Source organism: Galeopterus variegatus, unplaced genomic scaffold (genome assembly GCF_000696425.1).
Source record: "Galeopterus variegatus unplaced genomic scaffold, G_variegatus-3.0.2 Scaffold1415, whole genome shotgun sequence".
NCBI classification, from domain to species: domain Eukaryota; kingdom Metazoa; phylum Chordata; class Mammalia; order Dermoptera; family Cynocephalidae; genus Galeopterus; species Galeopterus variegatus.
The window spans coordinates 55,382-69,859 of NW_007727526.1; the positions used below are offsets into that span (position 1 = coordinate 55,382).

Consider the following 14,478-nt stretch of genomic DNA (forward strand, 5'->3'; position numbering starts at 1 on the left):
AAGTCCTGGTGATTATTATTATTCACTCCATGTTTGGCTTAAATAGGGGAGGGTTCCTTCTGTGCTACTACTAGTTGCCTAAATAGGTTTGTAGTGGAGTCACCAGAGATAGTAGGCTTAATAAGCTAGAGGGTAGGACATGGAGTCCCAAAAACCTTGATGTCCTACTTTTATGTGACTTGGACAGTGGTTATCTCTTACCTACTGATATTTTAAAGCAGCCGAGTGGTGTAGAAATTTGCAGTTATGACAGACCTAGGTTAAAAGTCACAGCTGTGCCACTTACTGTTTTTGATATTTTGAGCAAGATACCTAAATTCTGCAAACCTCTATTTTCTCATACCTATCTCAAATATTGAATTTTACTTATGGCCTAAACTCTAGCCCGCAGATACTCTTCACCAAAGCCCCGATTGGTCTAGCCCGTCATGATTTTTCTAGGAACCTTCAATTTAGGACTTTAAAGTATTGACAACAGGCTGTAGATTAAGGGGCCTACACAAGGAATTCTGTACATAGGCCCTCTTTCCTTTCCCAAGTTCCTCTTCAACATCCCTTGGGGTCCTCATATATTTGTGGAGCAGCTTTACTCTGCACAGGCAGTAGGAGGTTGGGGGAGCCATAGCTCTGGGCCATGGGGGCAGATTTATTTGGATGATAGGACTAATATTTGTGTAACCTGCTGAGACCTGTGTGGGAGAGTTTAGGATGGTTTTTCTTTTTGTAAGGGGATTTGCTCCGGTTTCACATCCATTAACACAAAACATGAGTTAGTCAGGGCCCTTGTGGTCTGTGGTGAGGGGATGCCTGTGGAGAAATGGGACTGAGTGAGTCAGGCTGGGGGAATGTCTTCCTTGCAGAGTGGAGTCAACTGGATAACTGATGAGCCAATGGTGGGATTAGGGAGGGGGGTAATGAGAGGGGGAGAGAAGAGCTTCTGACATCTTGAGCTGGGATTAAAAAGAGGAGAGCTTTGGGGTAGTGGCCAGGTAAGGAGGTCATGGTCGGTCTGAACTGAAGAATAGGGTTGAATTAATTTACAAAAGGGTGCTGCCTATATACCAGGCTGCTGGGAGGAGCCTCAAGTTCCAGCCAGCACCTTTTTCACAAGAATATCCAGGTTACCACAAAAAGGATGGCACTGGCTTTCCATGGAAGTCAACCTGAGTTAAATTTACCTGTGCTCTATTACTTACTCTTTGGTTTTTGGTTCTCATGCTGTGGAAGTAAGTGGGCCTCTTCTGGCATCTCATGCTATTACTTGCTTTTCCCTGGGCTCCAAATTCTAGCTCATAAAAATGCAAGTTTTGGAGTTTCCTCTAAATGGTTAAGAGAAGAGCAAGCTGTCCAGAGTCAGAAGTTTGAAAAGTGTGGTGGATAATAGAGAAAACATGTCCATTTGAACCCCACTACAGAGGCTATATGGCCCCAAGAAGGAATGACGGTCAAGCAATTAAGTTTTCCTCTCAGTCCTCAGCTTGCCTCTGCATTCCGATTGGCTTTAGAGAACTGGCATCCATTCTGTACTATACAAACAGAAACTAATTTATTTGGAACAAGCAGCAAAATGAGAACTTTATTTGGTGCAGTCAGAGCTCCATTTAGTTCTGCTGCTACTCCCTCACTCTGCCTTTAATCACCCCCTTTCCATCTCTCCTCAATTAGTTAGAGGTCTCTTCCTAAAATCAGCAGTGTCTTAGCCTCTCTCCTCTCTTCCACTCCTTCCTGTTCTCATTTCTTTTAACTTTTAGTAAATATTTAGGTATAGTGCATCACAGTAAGTGCTATTTGGATACGAAGTTAACTTAAAAGATATTTCGATCCTTTAAGGATCTTAGAATCTTTTAGAGAACACACATGACTGAAGTACCTCAGCTGCACAGCCTATAGCCAGTTTCTTACGTAAAAGTAAGAATGCCAGCCTTAGGGCTGGCCAGTTAGCTCAGTTGATTAAAGCACAGTGTTATAACACCAAAGTCAAGAGTTCGGATCCCCGAACCGGCCAGCTGCCAAAAAAAAGAGAATGCCAGACTTAACCTATCCTTGCAGATAAGAGCCAGCTTTTATGATTACTAGCCCTAAATAATGGCACTAATCCTCACTCTTCCTTGGAGTGATGCTGGAAAGATGAAATCAGACACTTCAGATTAATTAAAAGAATCTAACATTGCCTGGCTCTGGAGCTCTGTTTGCCAAAAAAAGATTTGTAGATCTAACTCATGAAGACTCATTGCCTCACTTCTATTCTTTCTTGTTGCAGAGAGTAATTTCTTCTCCTTTCTCTCACTTCCTTTATCAAGAATATCAACCACTAAGTCCTATGCCAAATTCTCAGACCCACTTAGGACATGAGTTTCTACATGGCTTAATAGAAGAGAGATAATCAGGATTTCTTCCTCAGCCTTTCTGAGGTTTTTATTTAAATGCTCTCAGTGGTCAAAGGGCAGAAGCCCAAGCTAGCTGGGGAGAAGGGAGGACACCAGGAAGAGTATGTTTCTCATCCTTGGGAGGTATTCAGCCTAGCTCCTGCAGCCAAATTACAGCACCAGAGAACAATGTGATGCATTCCTGGGCAGGTCGGTGGGACCCTGGGCGCCTGGGCCTTGTGGAGAGAGGTGCCAGACACAGAGCTCTCCGTAAGCAATCCTACAGAGCCGCTCCCTGGGTGCAGAAATGAAATACGGGAGAGCTTCACATTACACAGAGACCTGTAGCTCACACCTGGTTATTGATGGCCTTGGTGGAGGCCTCTGCCCCCACCCTCCACTTGGGAACTGACTGCTACTACGGGGGTTGGGCATATTTGAAGCAATGTTGGAAAACAAAAAAGAGATGCTTCCTTTTCACTCTTTACCCTCCTGTCGGCCCTGAGACACCATGAGGATACATATACACACAATATGTGCGTATATAGACACACACATGGCTTCTCTCAGGCTGCACAGAAGCCCTAGACATCTCCCTCTCCCCAACAATAAAAAGCAACTAGATTTCGATCAAATCCTTCAAAAATCATACCAACAGGGTCCAGCTATAACTAAGGAATATTATAAAGTTCCGTTATCAACATGCAGGCAACTTTTTGGTTTGGGTACTGGTACTTCCCTAGAAGATGGCAGGGGAAGGATGGAGAAAGGAAATGGAGAGAAAAGATCAGCAGTGAAGAATTACCACCCAAGCAGAGTGGCTGAGACCATACAGTTTCTCAGGGTTGGTTCATGCTGGAAATAGTGAGATGCTTACCCTATGTGCTGTGAATGATAGAGCAGTCTCCTAGAGCTGCATGAAGTATAATTGCCGAGCATGCTTCTCATGACCTGTTTTTTTGTTTGTTTGTTTGTTTTCTTAAAGATGACTGGGAAGGGGATCTTAACCCTTGACTTGGTGTTATCAGCACCACACTCTCCCAAGTGAGCCACAGGCCGGCCCTAACTGTTATTGTTTTTAACTCTTACTGGGTTAGAAACCATGATAGCTTTGGATTCCAGGAATGATCTCCATAAGACTGAGGCACTGGAAGAGACCAAGCAGTGGCTTTACGAGGGTAAATATGCCACAGTTGCTGCACTGAACTGAGATTTCCCAGAAGCTGTTATTCTCTTTGGGTGATTGGCAGGTTTCAGGCAATAGCCAGTGAGATGTCAGTAACATGTCTGTCCCTGATGGTAAAAGGGATAGAACAGAAAGGGTTTATAAGCTCATTTTCCCACTTCCAATTCATGGCTTAAATTATCTCTGAGTATCTTTGTGGCTATTCCTCATTTACTTAAGATATTTTAGTCATCCTGGATTTGAGAATGCAAGGTCAGCATTCTTCCCTTATCCCCCAAACTAAACTACCCTGGCTTAAAAATTGCCTTTGCTCACTTCCATTCTGCCTATGAGTCTATGGATAGAGCAGCTGGACATGGAAATTCTCTTTCTTTGACTAAAGGAGCCAAAACCTGGTGACTTCAACACTACCATCCCCTATAAGCAGCCCTGACCAAATGGAAAGGCTAAGCTGAGTGAAGAAAAAAGGAAGACAGTTTTATCCACAGCTGTCCTATTTAGCAACTTCCAAGGTGGGCTTCCCCAAGAATAACAATAATGTTCATAGAACCTTTTTTATTTATAAAACGCTTTAGCATATATATAATCCTCACAATAACCCTGTGAAGTAGGGGTTACTCTCATTTTACAGATGCAACACAGAGAAATTCAGTGATTTATCAAAAGTCGAAAGACACTCACACGGGCCGGCCCCGTGGCTCACTCGGAAGGGTGTGGTGCTGGTAGCGCCGCAGGTTTGGATCCTATATAGGGATGGCCGGTACACTCCCTGGCTGAGCGTGGTGCGGACAACACCAAGCCGAGGGTTGCATTCCCCTTACCGGTCAAAAAAAAAAAAAAAAGACACTCACACAAGGTGAGTGGCTCAGCCAGAACTCAAACCTAGGTCTTCTGACTTCAAATCCTGTGTACTTGCCTCAAAGCCTCAGGATGATCAAGGTTGGGGATGCCAAGTCCCAGCACCTTCAGAACAGAAATTGACACAAAATATTCAAGCCCAACAGGAGTCCTAAGACTGCCAAGAGAGTATATCTGATCAGAAGAACAGCCTAGGCCTTCACGAACCTCATTAACAAATCCCCTTTTTGCCATTTCTGACACTATCACCACCACCACCAAGTGGTCACTATAAAAAGTATTCCACATCCAAACAATCTGGCTCCTAGTTCTATTTCTTTTTTCTTCTTCACATTAACATTTAAAACTTTTGCTTTAATTTCATCTAGTTCTTTTAAAGTGATGTGAAATGCATAGACAGATTAGAAGTAGTCATGAGAAGCCATAAGGGGAAATTATTAAGGCTTTGGGCTTTTAAAGTATTTATTAGAATTTGCTTTGAGACTTCACTCTTTTTAAAAATGCTGTCAACTCCTGGGTTAGGAAACCAAGAACAGGGAATAAGAGTGGTAAGAAACTGTTCTATCCTAAGCCAGATGCCTATTCGTGTCCTAGTAAAGGTGCCAGGACCTTTAAGTAGAAGAGACAAGCAATCCAGCTACATGAAGGCAGTGGGTATCTAACCTGCAAAGAAACCCTCGTGAGATGAGACAGACAACAGATTCTCACATGATTGAAAAACAAAAACAGTTTCTGCTCTCAAGCCCTTCTCCCACCCTCATTCAAAATCTGGACCTCTGTTTAGGTGCAAGACAGTGAGAAAAAGCAGTTCGAAGAGACGATGTATACAAGGGTAACCCTTCACTGTTCAGTCCTGGAATGCATTACGTTACAGATGCATAAGCCCTTGCATATCCTACCCATCCCACTCCTGCACCCCAACTGTGAAGGCAGAAGGGAAAACTGCAGGAACACAATGTTCATCAATCATAGCCCTGGGAAGCTACAGCTCCCTGACCTGGGCCCCTGCTTGAGCTAGGGGACGAACACCTTATGAAAACAGTCTACCTACAGTCAGAATTTCTCCCACAGCAAACCTTACTTTTTGGTCCATCGATCTTGGCTCTCACTGCTCTCCCAGCTTCCCACCCCCACTGCCTCCGCATGTGGGCTCAGAAGTCATCATCTAAAGAATTCCATTGCTCACCTCCTGCATAGCAGCACAGCCCCATGAGGCCACACACCAGATGGAGGGGATAAAAGTACGAGGTCATGGCTTCTAGCAAGAGGCTTTTTCTTAAACTAACCCTGACTCCTAGAAAAGAGGCAGAGCAGGAAAGTGTCGGGTGAGCTGCTGACGACAGCAGCTTCATAGGTCTCGTGTAAAAAGGAAGGAAAAAGCTAACTTGGCTTTTAGTGGAAATTTCCCTACTCCCATCTCCAGGTCTCAGGTCTACTTGTTAAAGGTGTCTGACTAGAATGCAGAGATTGTCCAACTAGAGGGTTAAGTCCTTACCAATTGCAGGGACCTTTTTAGCAGGCTGCCACATACATGCTGATGGGGAGGCCAAGCCTGAACACATGGCCCTGTTTCTCTAGGAATGTAACTACAAAGTAAAAGGAAATAGTATGGAAGGTGGACTAGAACTCTGGAAAACGGAAAAGGTCATCAGTAGGCTTTCAAAATGTCTGTGTATAATAAACAAAGACAAGGGGATGTAGGAAGATCACCATTCCCAGGATCATTATGCTTGTTAGATAACATTGTACAGAAGCAACAATTAAAAAGAAACAAAACGGTGTAATGGATTGGACTGGAAAACAAGTTTCAGAATAAAGGAATCAGGTAAATGAGATTAATCAGAGATAGCTTTCTATAGGAGGTGAATTTGAGTTGGATTTTTAAAAGATAAAGTATAAAGTATGAACTGGTTGAGGGCAGTGGAGAAGGCATTCTAAATAGAAGGAACTGGTATGTGCTGAAATGGTATATTGCAAGAATGTGCAATGAAAGGAATTTCAAGCAAGTACACATTATATACACTGAGAATATAAAGAAATTAGAATGCTGAGGTCAAGGCTTAAAAAATTTGAGGTGAGGCGGGCCGGCCCTGTGGTGCACTAGAGAGTGCGCCGCTTGGGAGCATGGCGGCGCTCCCGCTGAGGGTTCGGATCCCATGTGGAGACCGGTTCCCGCTCACTGGCTGAGCGCGGTGCGGGCGCAACACCAAGGGTTGCGATCCCGTTGCCGGCCCCCGGTACGGGCGCGACACTGAGGGTTGCGATCCCGTTACCGGTCAGTAAAAAAGACAAAAAGGAAAAAAAAAAAATTTGAGGTGACTGTATGTACCTAGACTGTCAAATGATTCAGAGTCCCCTATATAACCACATAGCATCTTTTTTTTTTTTTTTTTAAAAGATGACCGGTAAGGGGATCTTAACCCTTGACTTGGTGGTGTCAGCACCACGCTCAGCCAGTGAGCCAACCGGCCATCCCTATATGGGATCCGAACCCGTGGCCTTGGTGCTATCAGCACCACACTCTCCCGAGTGAGCCACAGGCCGGCCCCACATAGCATCTTGATGTATGTCAGTAAACACCAGGGCACCTATGGGGAAAAGTACAAGTATGAGTCCATTTGTTATGGATTCAGGGACTAAAAGAGATCTACACTGTAAAGCCTCCCAAAATGCTAAGTATCATTAACTATAGCTCCTTATCACTTGACACTCTGAGCTAAGAGATATAAAATAGCCTATCCAGAACTGTGATGCATTAATGTAGGCTTACAGGTCCAGAACCCAGCATAAATCAAGCCAAAACCTTAAGAAATTAGAATGTGAAAAGGAATAATTTAAAATAGAAAATACATGCTTCTTTCTCTCCCTCCCAACCTTAAAACTTGACTGGTCCCCGATATTCTATTTGGTATATTGGACTTTGGTGTCTAGCAGATTCATCATATCTGAGGCCATAGTGAATAGGAGGAGAACTACAGGATGCTAGAGCAGCAGCTAAAGACAGGAGATAAATTTTGATTTCATGATCACCACTTAGGTGTCTGGTTTCTTGCATTTGCTGAAGGTAAAAATGGCTATTTGCTATATTTTCTATCATATTTCTTAACCAAACTTCCCTAATTTCTGAGGACAAAAATCACAAGGGCAACCCTGTTCTTCCACAGCAGTTTCCTGGTGCTACTTTCAGGAACAATGTTGGATTGTGAGTCTGATCAGTGTGGTACTGAGCATATACATTTTTGTACACTAAATAAGCCAAAAGGTGAGCAGTATCCCAGTTTTCTGCTTTACTTAACTAATACAATTTGGTGCTGGAAGGGAGGTAGCCACTTAACCGTGATAACGTTTATTGGTATCTTCTTAGGATCTCCCCCTTCACCCCACAGGGCAGTTTATAAAAGGTGATTTTTGAAACCTTTCACAAAAGAAAAGCTCAAGGGTTTACATTCAGCTGTGACACCACTATGAATTCATTAAGAAGCATGTTTCAGGTTGCACTATAATTTGCCTATGTAACATAAACCCATGGAATCTGACATAAGCTGATTGCTCATGCTGGTTATTTTATTTACATTTCTGAATAGAAGGGATTTCAATACTCATAAAATATCTAACTGACTTATTATTTTTCAACTGTTCTCCCAGAGCAGCTATTATAAAATAGGCATAGAGACAGAGGTCTCAACTTGTATGCCTAGTTAAGCAACGAGGGAAAAGTTATTGCTCAAAAAGCAATTTAAAAAATTTAATATGGAGCTTGAGGCCAAACAAAAGATACAGTTACTCTAAATGCCATCTGAAAGATAAAAGTTAAAAACAAACAAACAAACAAACAAACAAACAAAAAACGTTAAGCAACTGTGTTCATTATCTTCATCCAAGTCCTATGGGAGTATGTAGTAGCTTTGCAGCAATGCTAGCACGGCTGGAGTTTGCTTAAGTCTTTCTCTGGAGACCTAATGTTAGAAGACACAGTTGCTAGTAGTATAAGCAGGAACACAGGTGAATGGATGAGAGTGGGCTCCCTACCACCCAGAAATATGAATGTGCCTCCTTACCAACATGCTACAAATTAGACTTCTGAATTAGGAGATTCCATTATGCACCTAATTCAGTATGTGGAGATGTATATTCTGTTAACCTACTCAAAGAAAAATAATTTCTGCTTATTCCAGTAGGTGTGGCAAACTCAAACGGATTGCTAGAGAAATAACAGCCACCAGTAAATTCCAAAGCCTAATCCTTTGTCTTCTGCCTCCATGTCATTGTTCAAATTGTCTTACTTCCTTTCTTCTGCTGCAACACTGAATTAAATCAGTATATTCTTCAACCTTCTAGTACAACCCTGGTCCTACTCTTCTACTCCATATACTTTCATCATTTTATCATATTTATTGATTACATGCCTAATTTGTATAACCTCCTCAAGGACAGGTCTGTGCCTATTCTAAAATATGTATTCCAAGGTCAATCCCCAGTGATTCAGTTAGTACATATTACCTGACTGAGACAGCCCAACAAAGATAGGAAATATTTTTCAGTTACCTAGAGAGAAAGTAATCTTGGTGGTTCCCCCTGTAAAGAGGTAGAATTGTCAAGGATTCAGAATTGATCAGCAAAACTCAGTTTGGAAGAGAGAGCAAAGAAACTTATTTTAGTACCTTAGCCCAACATCCTTCTATTTAGTTTTCAAATTTACATGATATGTGCCTATTTTCAGAACCAGTGACTATAGGATGCAGCTTTGACATTAACAAGTGAGCTCTGGGAAATTCTGGATGGCTCTTTCCTGCTCTATCTCACACGTCCAGAGTCAAGTAATGTTGATCCTAACCCTTAGTATACATTCTACTTCACAATGACATCATACTATTTCATTTTCAAAACCAGGATGGCCCTTAGTCCTTACTAGGAATGAGAGGATATAAAAGAGGATGATGAAATGTATGAGTATGGAGGCTTTTGTCTTATGGCAGTTACTATGTGAACCTGAGGTGAGACATTTATTACTTAAATTTATAATTGCACAGCTCTTCATTTTTTGATAAATTCTAAACTATTCATATGGACATTATAATGAATACCACTATTCATAAGAACATGAACTTCGGGAGATGAAAGTCCTCCATGTTGCATATTTGAAAAAAAATAACATTAAGACACCTCTTTCTATATTTTCTTGTTCGACTTAAAGGAATCCTAACCAAATAAATCCTTCTGAAAAGAGGGATTCTCTGATTCCAGACTGACTTTTTAGGTCACTATTTTTATGGGAGGCACTTGAAAATAACTCATCAGTCACTTCCAGTCAAATGAATGAATGTGTGAAGATGAACTAATCTGTTGTGGTAGTAGCCTCTACCTTAATACTAATACAATTTCATACTTATCTCAACTCCCTACCACAAGACTATGAACTACTTGTAAACAGGGACTGTATTTTATACTTCATAAAGGTACCCAATAAATATTTGTTCTTTGAATGAATTAATTAACAAATAAATCCATTAGTATTAACGCCTTAATACAATGAATTCAAAACTCAAAGACCTATATAGTATGTTATAGAACAATCATTACCATATTATAGCATGTTATAGAACAATAGTTACAATATTTTTAAATGCTGAGGCTCTTTAAAACCTAAACTTTGAAAACAAGATAAGCTCTACTAGAGTCCTTCCATTCAATAAGTCAATACTGAAAGAAGACTCTTTTCAGGGTATCCAGGACTCTCTGAATTGCATGTTCTAGTGCAGTTTTTTGTGTTTTTGTTTTGTCTAGTGTTTTGTTTTGTTTTTCAAAGGTGGTATTACAATAGCTAAAATACACCAAGAGCAAATTAGTAAGAAAAGTTGTCACAGCCAGGGCTTAGTTAAATTAGAATCCCTGGACTCCCAATAAGGGCTAAACCCTCAAAGGGATCAGAGTCAAGTAAATAAAAAATCCAGCTGAATTTTATCAGAGGGCAAAGTTTCAACTTTGAGTACCCCAGCAACCAGAGATGAATTATGCATAAGATTAGTAAAGTGCCTTCATCCACACCCCAGCCAGAGAACATTTTTCTATCTCACTGTAACAGAAGGAAAAACAGCAATGTATTTGCCTGCCAAGAACAGCTGTGGCTGTACTCTAGATAGGAGTCTAACAACACTGAGGGATTAAAACTTAATTGTAAAGCTGCTGCTACCTGGGAGTAAAAGCTTGAACTCTGGCTTCAGAAAGAAATTGGGACTCTGGCACATTGAATAGATGAGAACAAGAGCTGGCATGTTCCTAACAAAGAGTGTGAGAATATGCTCCCTCCTTAAATTCTGCCTCAAACTGCTTCTTTCTTTGTGTGTCATATTGGTCATATGCAAGGATGCTTAATGGAAATACAGCCTTTTTCTTCTTTCTTTCCCTCCTCCCTTCCTCCCTTTTTAAAGAATTGAAGCCCTGAATAGAAGAAATAGCTCTTTTCTGTACTTTGAACAGTACACACAAGTTTTATTTCTAGAATGCTGGAAATTACAGGATGAAGTCAGAATTTTCTGAGTATCAGTTCTCGTAATTTTGTTGAGCGTCAAACGAAACCCAAATAACTTCTTTTCTTGAAGCCAGCTACTGTCAAGATGAGCCTAAGACAATATTATTTTTTTTACAGTATGAATACAATTTTATTTTTTCCTCAAATTCAGATAGAATAAAATTAAAACCCAATCTTTTGTTTTTCATGTCCGGCAACGGATCGCAACCCTCAGTGTCGCCCCCGTACCGGACCGGGACCGGCAACGGGATCGCAACCCTCGGCGTCACGCCCGCACCTCGCTCAGCCAGTGAGCGGGAACCGGTCTGTATGTGGGATCTGAACCCTCGGCGGGAGCGCCGCCGCGCTCTCAAGCGGCGCACTGTAGCAGTGCGCCACCGGGCCGGCCCCAAAACAATCTTTTATTGAGGCCTCATCAGCATTAAGGAACACACCCAAGTTTCCTACCTATTGATAAAACTACTAGAAGTACATCCACTACCTAAAATTCCCACTTTAGGAAAAAAAAAACCACAAAAATCCCACAAGTTATGGTATTTTAGATGAAACATTTATTCTTTTCAGTTAAACTTTCCTCTTTAATCCTCTGCAAACATACATTTATGCTTTATATTAAAACTTTTTTTTAACACAATTTTAGAGTCAATTAAATTCCCTCTGTATCCTTATAAACCAGGGCCTACTGTTTCTTTAGTATTACTGTACCTTTTAGGCAGTTAGAGAGGCTGAAGTCTATTAAAGACTTCAGTTATGTATGTGATGTAAATGGACAAACAGCAGTTCTTTAAGTGGCTAACTAGCAAGAAGAGAATAAAACTGGAGTGAACCAGTTTGAAAGACAGAAAAGCAAAGGTATATTCTTTATTTTAAAGCATCAGAGTCATCAAATAGGCTTATAGTGTGAAGAGCATGCAGCTTATTTGTCTCCTGGTGTCTTTGCCTTTGCAGTAAGCATTTCTCCAAGCTAAGTGCCCTTTCTATTTTTCTGACAATTTACATCAGCCTCTTCATTTAGAACTCTTCTCCAAATTCCACTCTTATAGGAAGGAAGACTTCTCTAGCAAAGCCACTTGACTATCACCACTCCATCATTCTATGTCCCCTTAGCACTACTGTATCTGGTTTGAAATTTATTTGTTTGTACTTGTTTTGGTATAAGTTTGAAGTGATATATTATTGAAACCAAAATATATATTATGACTAAAAGTAATAGGCTACCTTATTTACTATGTAATTTTAGGCATAATACTTAACTTTGATGATTCAAACTTCCCATCTATAAACGCTGGAAGATTACAATCTGTCCTCCAGTGGCTCCAGTTAAGAATAAATGGGAATATAAGTATCAACTCTTAAAAAAAGAACTAACTGAAGTCCCAGTTACTCTTGGTTTAGAATTGTAATTTATTAAGCAGTCTTACTAATTTAGTTCTTTTGAGATTTAGAAATTTGATTGGTAGGGGACAGGAGCAAAACTCCACTCAAGAAAAAAGCTAAAAACTATTCCTCAAGATTATAATTTTCTTCTGCATCCCATTATTCTCTCCATCTGGAGGACCTGCTGGCTCTGCAAAAGACAAAGATGTTTTCTAAGACAAGATCAGTAGGTTTCCTAATGTGAATTTTAATATCACTAGTATAATACTAGTATAATTTGAAATGAGAAAGTTAAATCAACACCTAAGCACAGCTCTTCTAAAAACTGCTAAGCAATCCATGTATCCCAAGTGCTAATGATTTATTGCTAATTAAGCAATAAATATGTTAGTAGCAGTTAGTAACAGGATGTCCTAAACAGTAGCACTGAGACTTTTCACAGTAGTGGGAGAAGAGACTTTTCTGAGGGGCAAAAGATGATTAGATATATTACCAAACAAATTCAGAGAGAATTTTTGAGGTTCATACTTGAAAGGCATATGTTAATAGGAAAAGGGTACTCTCCACAAAGTTCAAAACTGAATTAAGTCCTGGGGAAAGGATATAGACATGCATTAAAAAGTACATTGTCCTAACTTTTATTCTTTTTTTTTTTCCTTTTAAAAAGAAAAGTTCAGTACTTAGAAAATTTGTATAAGAAATAAAATTTGCAATTTTATAATTTTCTCAGTCTATTCTTTTTGGATAACAATAAGGATGAAGCATGAGAAATACCTTTATAGGAAATACCTTTATAGAAATATAAATACCTTTATAAAAAACATCTTTTCTCTTGCTACAAATATCTCAGTTAATAAAGAAAATCAACATTGGATATGCCAGACTATTCAAATAAAGATTTTAGAGGCACTAACAATGGAACAAAAATGAACACATTTAAAAATTTTGACCTATTACACAATAGGCTCATTTTATTATCTGTGTAGTCTCTGAGAAACAGCTCAGTTGTTTTACTGTGGGAATAGCATGGTTACAGGACAATATTTTAGGAGAATATAAGCTTAATTACAACTCAAAATGTTTTAAAAATTTTATCAGTTCTTAGGAACTAAAGAAGTCATAGCTTTGAAAACTAATCTATTTCAAAGTGAAGAAACTTTATTTTTTATTTATTTATTTTTAAATTTTATTTTGTCGATCAGTTTAATTTTTTGAATGTGGCCCTATGTATTTAATAAAGAGGCATACAACTATCACAGGCTTTTAGCATTAATGAATGAAATCAGATGGAGAATGTTAAAGATCTTTCACCTACGAACAGTTTTCATGTCACTGGTTATGACAATGGAAACCTAAGAACTTTTAAAAGCAATCATGTATTTTCCTACTGGTATATATCAATATGTAGTTATAATTATCTATCAACTCTGCTAGTTCTGAAGATGATCTCTGCCCTAGAAAAAATAATGAGAACAGTGCACAAACCTTCCCAAAAGTTTTGCTCAGTATTCAGTAAAAAATACTTGGCATTTATATCTGCTTATTATTTTTAAAAATGTAATTTGGGGAGAAAGATTTTAATTATTTTTGGGAAGGGGCTGAAGAAACCCCAATGAGACACTCTGTAGAGAGGTCCTTTGTTAGTGTAACATCTGACCTTCTATATCTTTAGAAATCATGCAACTTGGCTAATGCAGTCCTTAAAGAATTAATCAAGGGGCCGGCCCGGTGGCGCACTGCGCTAGTGCGCCGCTTGGGAAGCGCGGCAGCGCTCCCGTCGAGGGTTCGGATCCCACATACAGACCGGTTCCCGCTCACTGGCTGAGCGAGGCGCGGGGGCAACACCGAGGGTTGCGATCCCGTTGCCGGTCCCTGGTCCGGTACGGGGGCAACACTGAGGGTTGCGATCCGTTGCCGGACATGGAAAAAGACAAAAAAAAAAAAAAAAAAAATTAATCAAGCAGATTGTAAGGCCCTGGTTACAGTGGAGCCAGCCAATTACGAGTTGCTCAGAAATTCATCATTGGCATGTCCAACCACATTTTCCCACATAAAGATTAGTAGAAATATGTGGAAACAGGGCTCATTCCCATCCCGGCACAGCTACAATATGTGTTCAGTGAAACAAATTTCAACAAAGTTTTCCCTTAGTAAAACAAACA

The 14,478-nt window shown here is 40.2% G+C and overlaps 1 protein-coding gene across 3 annotated transcripts in view; it reads right to left on the reverse strand.

Annotated features, from left to right (window-relative positions):
- Positions 1–14,478, reverse strand: part of ST7L (suppression of tumorigenicity 7 like) — a 95,376-nt gene that overhangs the window by 11,662 nt on the left and 69,236 nt on the right. Inside the window, exon 18 of one of the 3 annotated variants that reach the window (XR_550781.1) lies at positions 11,468–12,506. The exons of the other annotated variants lie outside the window; for them this stretch is intronic. The gene's annotated coding sequence lies outside the window, so the exon portion shown is untranslated. Of the gene's footprint in view, positions 1–11,467; positions 12,507–14,478 lie in introns of those variants that run through there. 3 annotated transcript variants of the gene reach the window in all.